This window comes from Electrophorus electricus, chromosome 11 (assembly GCF_013358815.1).
Source record: "Electrophorus electricus isolate fEleEle1 chromosome 11, fEleEle1.pri, whole genome shotgun sequence".
Classification (NCBI taxonomy): domain Eukaryota; kingdom Metazoa; phylum Chordata; class Actinopteri; order Gymnotiformes; family Gymnotidae; genus Electrophorus; species Electrophorus electricus.
The window spans coordinates 6151429-6161613 of record NC_049545.1 but is presented as its reverse complement, the minus strand read 5'-3'; positions in this window follow the sequence as shown (position 1 = coordinate 6161613).

The window sequence follows — 10185 nt, the reverse complement described above, 5'->3', positions numbered from 1 at the left end:
CCCTCTGTATTTCAGCATCATTTGAGAGACGTGGTCAGCACATATTTGTGCACTTGCGTAAGACACCCATTTTTGGTAGCCCTTTATTTATTAGGAATAGATCACAAACCCTGTGCGCCAACATTGACCCTCCTGTATAATTCAGTATTACATACAGTAAAAGCTACTTTGTAACCTCTTTAACCTGTGATCTTTTTTATTTTTGTTGACAGATTATATGAGACAGAAACAATACTAATATATAAAACTTTTATGTTTTTAAAAAGTAAAGAGTAGTTTATCTGCTTAGTTTTTTAAATATGATAACTATAATTATTATTTTTGACGTAATGGTATTATATATTAAATATGATTATTATACTGAGATAACTGTATGTATAATAAAAAGTGTCTTCTTTATGTAAATCATTTTTTTCTGGCATGGCTCTTGATTATTATATAGAATTCTTATGTAAAGGTTGTAGTTATAATTTGCTGAATGGAAAAATGACGATGTATTTTATTCTTTTGTTAGTTTTTAAGGAAAGGAAATCCATTCTTTTTTCTCTATTTACCTCTATGCAAAGGACACGATATTAGACGATATGAATGCCATACCCTAAACTAAATGTCATTATAATTAGGTATAGTGTCACGCCTGTAGAAACTCATGTGCATGTCCAGAACAGTAACTAACCCAGCAGCTGCTTCCCACCTACTGACTCAATGGCAGTGTAGTGTCTTAATACATCTTACTCTTAGTGCAAGGCAGCAATCAATTCCCCCCTGGAGCAGCCAGCCTGTTACATATGATATTAAGGGAGGAAACGTATTGGTTGTGGTTTGGCCAACAACCGCTGAGAATGGGCCCATATTGTGTATTAATTCAAAGTATGGTCGTTCAAATAGGTACGAAGGAGAGGGAGGTTGACTATGTATACAGCAGCCACCTTCTATTACTGGAATGCAGCGACGGAATTAAGGATGTGAAGGGCTGGCATGTTAGCAGGGTATGGGGCAGGTGTTTATCCAGAGGAAATAAGGAGTGTCTGCATGTGTGTTTGTGTGTGAGCAGGGGAGAGTGAGGCTCTGTGTATGTGACTGTTCACATGCACACATTGAAGTCCGTGTGTGTGCGCGTGCGCGTGTGTGTGTGCGTGCGTGCGTGCGTGCGCGCGTGCGTGTGTGCGTGTGTGTGTGTGTGTGTGTGTGTGTGTGTGTGTGTGTGTGTGTGGTAAGTATATCAGCCAGAAGGAAAGGGGCACAGAGCAGCTGCATGTGTGCTCTGATTAAGATGTGTAATTTTCAAAAGAGACCCCTCCCACACACACACACACACACAAATACACCACACAACCTCACAAACAAGTAGCTAGATATGTGAGCATCCATGGACAGACAGGCATGCACAGTGTCCTAATGTCTGTATTTTTCTTTTCCACTGCATTGCAGCACCCACTCCAGTCCTGCTGTGAGCTGGCCTGTGTGCCAGCCTCACCAAAATCATCCAATCCATCAACACAACCATCAGACCAAGGGGAACCTAGAGGACTATAAATATCTTCCTGTTGTTCTCTCCACCCATCTTCTTGTCTCTCTCTCTCTCTCTCTCTCTCTCGCTTTCTTTCTCTCTATATCTTTCTTCTTTTCCTCTGTCTCTCTTATCCCCCCCCCCCCATCTCTCCCTCCCACGCAAACACACTACACAATTCACCTCAACAACAATCAATGGAATAATGTTTCCCACTAAATGTGTATTGGACCTGAGGAGGAGGTTTTGGGGCAGAGGGAATGCAGGTAGGGAAGAAAAATAAAGTCTTAAAAATGCAGCGTTGCTCAAAGACAAATACGTAGGAAACGCTGAGCTGGAGGAATACACTATACTGTGTTTGCATTCCGCCTGGCTGTGATCCAAAACTGCGAGAAACATTTGCTATGGAATAAGGTGAAAACATCTTACAGTTATTTATCTGAAAATATTATATAATTCTTTTATGGTGACTTTGATTAATGCTGATGCCTACATCAATGCATAATGAATATTGTGGAATTGCATTAGGACTTGGTCAGGGGCAGGAACCAGATGCTATAACAACTTTACTTTCCCTTGTCAGATTACAGAGGAGCCCTTTAGGAGCCCTTCCTTATTGAGGACCAGGTGAAGTTTTACTTTAAGCACATCGTTTCACCTGCAGCCATTTAATGAGCAAACCCTTGTGTTGGAGCTCCTCACCTCACACATTAGCATTTCACAAGCTTCACTTTGTCTTTTAGGGATGTCCTCTCAATTCAAATTCAAAGACATTAACACTTGAGGACAGATGCCCACATTCAAGGACTAAAATGCCTTACAAGCAGATGTATTGTGTGTTGAGGTGATTGAAAGGGATTAGAACCAGTAGGAAAGTCACTGGTTGTTTCCAATATTCAATGATACCATTCTCGTTTCCAGGACAAAAGCAATTATAGCCGTATCAAGATATCTGTGCATTTGGCTGAAGAGTGAATGGCACTGCATCCTATCTGGCTCCCAGAAGACACTGTGTAAGACTATGCATCCCTCACCCTGGCCTCAGTCATCTGTGTGCCCCTTCTGCACTTCCGCTAATGTTTAACGCTGAACACTTTGGGAGTTAATGAGAGCCAGAGGCTGTGAAGAAGCTCCTCTGCCCTCTAGAAAAGGAGCATTGCACTGCATTAACTGGTCATGTGGGGAATTTTTCAGTGCTTTATACCACTGCATAAATAATGTATCTGCTTCATTTCTTCTACTCTTTCCCTCTCTGGCATTAAGCATTGGCTGACTGGATGATCGGGTACAAGTGGGAACCTCAGGCATGATGTTAAGCTATGGTGCACCCAATCCACCTCAGACAGATGAAAGTGACTGCTTCTGTGTGTGAGGGCATGTGTGTGTGTGTGTGTGTGTGTGTGTGTGTGTGTTGTGTGTGTGTTTGTGGCACAGACTGAGACGACTCCACTGTGTGTGACAGCAAGAGGGGTTCAAGTAAGAGGGCACTGTCATTGCTCCTTGGAGACGTGTCTCCATGGAGACACATGCCGACTTTCACTACTGGTCTGAACTCACACCCGTCACTCGGCACACTCTGCAGAATTCACAACCTCTCCAAAATGTACAGCGATTTCTTCTCATCGGTCTTCCTTTACAGCATTCAGCTGATGTTTTTATCATCAGCAACATTCAGTTACAACATACAGTTAAAATATTTAAAATAAAGTCTTAAATTTGAACCTTACTCTGGGGCCTAACAATGGCAAATTGGCAATGGAAGGGTTTGAACTGGGAGCTTTTGATTACTACTCAAGTAGAGATGCTTAAATAAAAACAGAGTGTGTGGTATAAACCTATTTGCTCTATAGAGTGCTGAAGGTTATTTGTGTAACAGTACCCCCTCACCTGCATACCTCCAGTTGGAGCGGCTGGTGGAGGCATGTTTCTCCCCAGAGCTCACCCAGGAGGCCTGTATAACCCTGGAGCTCACCAGGGAGGTCTGCCCAGCTCCTGAACCAAGCCAAGCTCCTGTTCTGCTACTCCCAGTCAGTGGCATGGTAAACACAGTTAAAAGGAGAAGCCAGCTTGAGCCTGATCCAGAGCCAGGAACCGAGCCTCCTGTACACACTGCCTGGATGGACTGGTGGCTAAGGAGTTTCTCTGGAATTTCCGGCTGGGTTCAAGATGCTCCTGGATCTGGCCCTGCTGTGGCCGTCTGGTCCCTGCCTAACTCCCAACTAGGTGGGACAGTTGGTCTTGGAGGGCTCCCAGGAGCATTACTGTTTGATTTTGCTCCTCTGTTTCCAGGGTTCAGCATTTCAGATGCCACAAGGGTGCCAGTCTTGCCGTGCTCTGCCAACCTGAGGGCAGCGGTCCTGCCGCGTGCTTCCAATCTTGCCAACTTGCCCTCCAGATGGCGATACCTCCACTTCGCCTCACCTACGGGGGTGCTGCCTCTGTTGTGCACAGCTCCCAGGATGGCGCGTTTGCTCCCGGACCGCCCGCCACGCCTCCAGCTCTGCTAGATGACACAGCACCGTGGACCTGCCAACTGCTGCACATTCCTCTGTCCCAGCTCCAAAAGGTCCTGTTTGTCCTGCTTCCCGGTTCACAGCCAGACACGTCCCCCTGTGCCTTATCTGGACACCCATCCAATATCCTGTCATGTCACCCTTGTGTCCACCTGACCTTCCGGTCCCTTGTGTCATTCTTGTTCCTCTCCCAGTCTTCATCCCTGTGCCCATCCCCATCACTGTCTCTGTCCTGAGCCGTGTTTTGGTTCCCGTTTCTGTTCCTGTTTTGCCTTTTCGTTTTGTTTTGAATAAAGTCTCGCTCATGTCTTGCACCTGCATCCTGCCTTTTGATCTTGCCTCATCACAATTGTAACAGTTTGATCCCATGACATCATATCCAAGATAAAAACAAAACAAAACAGGCACCAGCACTTTCCCCTGGGAGTTACATTTATTCCATTTTGACATTAACCCTTGACAGTCAGGGGAGTATTACAAAACAACGAGGGGTAAACAGCCATGAAATTTCGCACACCTTTAAATGGAAAGTCCCCTTGAACAGAACTCTACCTCAGCAGGCAGAGCATTTATGCTGCACCGCATCTTCAGAATAAAATTATCGTCTCCTGTGCTGTTGTGTTGCCAAAGTGTGGGGAATGCTGGGTGACTTGGTACTGTGCTATTGTGATAGGGGAGTTTCCCCTGGAGGCAGCTGTTCTCTTCCTTACCACCTATCACTGTCAACCAGTCTCCCAGTCCCCACAATCCCTCCAGTTTAAATCAACCATCCTTGTATATTATATTTGTACATTATATTTGGCTAATGCTTTAAGAGAAATGCTGATATTAGTGGGTCTAGAGTCACACAGTCCTTTATCTGATTTAGACTTTGGCTTTTCTTGGCTTCTCTTCATGGCCCAATTTGCTCTGTAAATTTAAATATTTCTTCATTTATCCTCCAGAGCTAAATTTGTGGAATAATTGTATGCTTTTTTGTGAGTTTAACAGATCATTGCACACTACTTCAAATTAAGGATCAGATATAGAGCATCTTGGTCCTGCTTCATATTAGCTCCTCATTTGCAGGTCACCTCTGCTCTGCAGTAGTCACTAGTTTGATCTATACCGGTGCAGCATGTAGATAACATTGGGTAATGTCATATGTCATTTGTTATATCTGTGCTCTACTCAGACCAAGATGCCAGGCATCAGTCACATATATTGTTTAGCACCCTGAGTATGAAGTGTCATACTGAGTATGAAGTTTTAGACTCTTAGAAAGAAGAAAGAAAATTATTGTGTATTACAGCTTCTACTAGAAATCTGCTAATATTACACAAATATGTGGATGCATTAGAATGGTAACATCAAACACCAAGACAAACACATTGCAGTTCACAATGCAATGAACGAGGGTTTGCTTGGATTGGAACAATGAAACATGACCACAGATTTGCAAATCACATTAAAGAGGCTTAATATGACATCTGAACAAAATGTAATCCAAATTTCCCACAGAGTCTGTGAAAGAGTGTCAGGAAACAGTACATGTGAATCAGCACACAAACACACACACAGACAACTAAAAGTCAGCTGAGCTTAACACTGTATTAGAGAGAGTCCTCTGCACACAAAAGCCTGAAGTGCGCATGTCTGCATGAATGCATATGTACCCCTGCAGTTTAATTGTATTCAGAGGACTCTCTCTAATACAGTGTTAAGCACCTGCAGCCTCGCCTCTCTCATCCGGTTCCCAGAGCAGAGTGCACCCAGCTGGGCCAGTATGAACCAGTGAACAGCGCTGGGCTGGAGGCCAAGAGGATACAGAGAATGTAACCCTAGTTGGGGGTCTTTGGAACGCTACTCAGCCTTGCTGTCAGTCACATTATGACATTACCTCCCACACTCTGAGTCCTGATTGGAGCAGAGAGAGGGTTAGCGCGTCGGCCTTGGCTGGTCCTGGGCGTGTGGAAGGTGAAAGCATCATTGCGTCATTGCTGACTCACATGCTGGAGCTGCTGCCAAAAGCACAGGGAAAACTGAGGCAGGCAGCGAGTGAGCAGTCCACAGGTATTACCACCATATCCAGAGGTGCAAGATGAACGCTAAACGGATGTGGAGGGTAGAATGGAGGACTGAAGACAGCAATATGTCATTTACTGGCCAGAATAAAATGTATTAAAGAATTTTTGTAAGAATCAGCTTTCGCCTGTAATCTTATCACCCTGTTCTCACGGTGCCCCACTGAATACAGACTTATACAGTAGTCAGCACTGTGACCCGCTGAAACACACACTGCAAAAACTCCAGCACACATAAAGACTTCACAGTCATGGAATAGCAAGGATAATCTGTCCCCTTTCACCATCCGTCAACCCATCAGTCCTGCATCTGGATTAAACAATTAAGTGAACTTCCATCAACCCACAAACTGCAACCCATTCACCCCTGAGGAACAGCAGTGCCTCCACCATTTCTCTGGTACTGAGCATATACCATTGAGCACCATATAAAACCCAAGATCCCCATAGCAGTCTCCCTCTGATGGGATGTTTGATAGGTAACCATGGGAAACAGCAGTAGCATTACATTACGCTGTCCGATGCAAACCAATATGGTGGATGCTCTTTCGGATGTTCTCTCACGCAAATCCTGGAAAGGAGGGAGTGAGAGAGAGGAACAGCATCCTCTGTTCAGCTACCAATGTTGCAGCACGTGACGACATCGTCCCTGAGTCCCACCTGATCAGGCTTGGCTCGTTACACTGCCCTGCATTATTGCTTTCTCATCCCTCAGTGCTAGCAGTGCTTCCGCCCAGCACCACTAATCCCATTTGTCTCCCACATAGATGGACAGAAGAAATAGAGGTGGATGTGGGGTGTGGGGGGTTGGGGTTGGAGGTGGGTGGGAATAGTTTGCAGTAAAGAACGGCACAGTCTCCATCAGAGCTGAGAGACCGGTACAGATAAAACAAGATGAACAAAAAATATTAACATCAATATTATGCAACATTGATAGATGGTTCTAATTTAGAAATGCCGGATAAGTAATCTATTGCCAATTCAGCTCAAAAAAGAATGAGCATCTGAATGTAAGTGCATTGCATACGTTTCGCTACAAGGTTAAATAAAGCTTCATCAAGTTAACTGGTGTCACATGCGGGATCATGCTTTAGTAATGTACATTAATGATACATTAAAATATCAACACTGAGAAAAACACACGAACTCCTATATATGAACATAAAGCTGAAGCAAAATTAATTACTATATTTTTACTGTATTTTGACAGGATTTCTACATCTTTAATGAGCCATACTGAGATGAACGCTGTACAACAGAGTCCTTGAATTTCTAGAAAGGCACATGAAACCTAATGTATTATTATTATATAGTTAGCATCTGAATACTTCACATCTCTAGGCCTCAGTCCTTAAAATCTCTTATCTGCAGCTGTGGTACATAATTAATGTGGTGCCTATTTAACTGGGCTGGAACATTTAAAAGCCTGAAACTCCCCCCTTGCAATTCAGGGTGAAATTATCTCAATAAGCGTGCAGCTGACTTGACTTACTGAAAGCTGCGCTTCTGACTGAGGCAAACTGGAGCAGAGGCAGGATTAGAATCATACTAAAGATCTCAAGCGCTTCCTCATCTTTCCGTAGAACAGAAGACCGGTCTGACGGGGCTGCTATCTCTTCCCCGCATGGATAAAGGCACGGCAAGACATTTTATGAGGACACACAAGGCTAACCAGGTTCCACCTCCATCTCCACGTTCCAAGACCAAGAGCTCTTAGTCTTACATCCACCGGACTACAAGGTCGTAATTATGTTTAGCCATTTCGTTGGCATGTTCTGCCCAAGAGCTGGATAGAAGTTGAACCAACAGTGCTGATGGAGCAGCAGGGGTTAAGTGCTTTGCTGAAAGGCACAAAGTAGTAACCATCAGCTGGGATCAAATCCATGGCCTGCTGAATCATAGCCATATTGTCTAAGGGTAGAAATCATGCCTGACAGTATCACTGACCTTCCCACACTGTGTGAACGTATCTGCAGGGGTCAAGTCTTTTAACAATTCCTTAACATTTTTGTAGTAAAGTGATATTCTTATTCAACTGAACACATACCAAAGGCACGTCTTACTGATGTAGACATATATAGGACTAGATACTCGCAAACGAAACAGAATATTGTAAAAGCATATTGTGAGCAGCACAGGTCAAATTACATCTTTGAGAATGAGGTTTTCTATTTGGGCATTTGGACTAACCAATGAATGCAAGATAAATGTTGTGGAAGGATTTCAATTTGAGCCAGTCTTAGCCCCCTGGGAGTCAGGCTGATTGACAGTTCACAGTAAACAAGTGAGCATTCATTTGCATTGAAAGACAAACACGAAATGAGATTTTAGCAGTGAAAAATGATTTGAGATACAATTCCATTGAGAATGAGTGAATAGAAAGAAAACGAGAGAGTGTCAGAGAAAGACAAAGTGAGTTAAAGAGCGTTTGTGTGTCTGATAGAGAAAGAGAGAAGGAATAGAGAGAGAGAGAGAGAGAGTGAGAAGGAAAGTAAGGAAAGTGAGAAGTAGTTTGTCTACAACTTTTATTCTTTTATGAGTATAAAGTTAAAAGATTGACGTCATAAAGGTAATCAAAATTGCAAAGCTAAGTGAAGAAACTGCAGTTCACTGCTTGAGCTTGTAGCTGTTAGATACAACTATGGTTATTAAAATTCAAATCATTTTGAACAAGATGACCGATGTGACGATGTTTCAAATCTACAAAGTAAAGCCTGCAGTTAATGACTTTACAGGTGAGCGGGGAAGCATGCACATATTCAAGTGAACCATCAGCTCCTTCAGCAATATGTCCTTCTGGAGCCACTGTATCTTCCTGAAATATAATTTCCCCCTTAATACATCTCTAATCTGTCACAGTGGGATGAGTGCAATCTCTCTTTACTTCAAAGATGACTAAGCATCTGAAGCCTGATTCTGACGTGGGTGGACAGGTGTAGCTTGCTGTTTGAACAGTCAGAGAAGCTGCAGGACAAATGAGATCTGCAGCTTTTGGGCTCTATAGATCCCCTCCAAGCTGAATGCCTCACCAATACACTTCACTTTCCATGAGAGGCAAGACAGGCTCCCAGCTGCAACCCACAGAGCTAATGACGCACAGTGCGGCATGGCATGGAATCAGATAAAGACCTTAGCTTCCATGACTTGGAGGCGTGATTATGTATATTGCACACAGAGCAGTGGTATACTTAAAGTTAGAGAGAAATATCTTTTGTGACGACTCAGTGGAGCAGGCACACTAGTAAAATCTGTGCAGTGGTACCTCCTTTGATATAAGAAATGCAGAGTGCATAGAAACCCTTGCGCAGGGTTCATGGGACTGTAATCATTTACTAACTTTGCTCTAACCTACGAGCATTTGTAATGCCCTAATGCTCCACACTGATCATGGTACCACCCAAACACCAGCCACTAATGATCACATACACCTGTACCCAGTTAACTGTATAACTATGTTCTGTATATGTACCCTCTAGATACTGGTTTTCCTCCAATGCCATGAAAATCAAGTGTAAGCTGTGTAATTTTGTCTCTTCTGACTATTTTGGATTAAATTTTAAAAGTATTCTTCATATTCATCATACTGCCTCCATTTCTCCTATATTGCAATAGTTAGATGACTATACAAAATGCATCTTAATCTGCACCAGTGTATCAAAAAAAATGTGTCAGGTTGCAAGATCAGATAGAGATATCCCGTACATTTGAAAAACACTTTTAATAGGATTCCTGAATTGATAGATGGCTCTAAACAGCAATGATCTTGCGACCCTTAGCCTAACTCTAGCAATTTGCTTCAGGTAGTGGGAGCTAGCAGTCACTGAAATGAATAAGTATGATAATCGATTGCCATCCTCCATATTTTATTCCCAATGCCCCAGCTTGCTATGTCTGTTGATTAGATAGAGATGGAGGAGGACTACAGGATGCGGGGCATCATGGATTACCCAGCCCTCCGTTTCTGTTCACACTGATGAGGATTGGCTGAGCTTCCTAGAAGACTCCTCCAGGCCTTTTTTGCCAATTTTTCCCAAATTATCTGCCACAGGCATGAGCAATTTAAAATCCAGAAGACAAGGAAAAAGAGAGGACCTAGAGG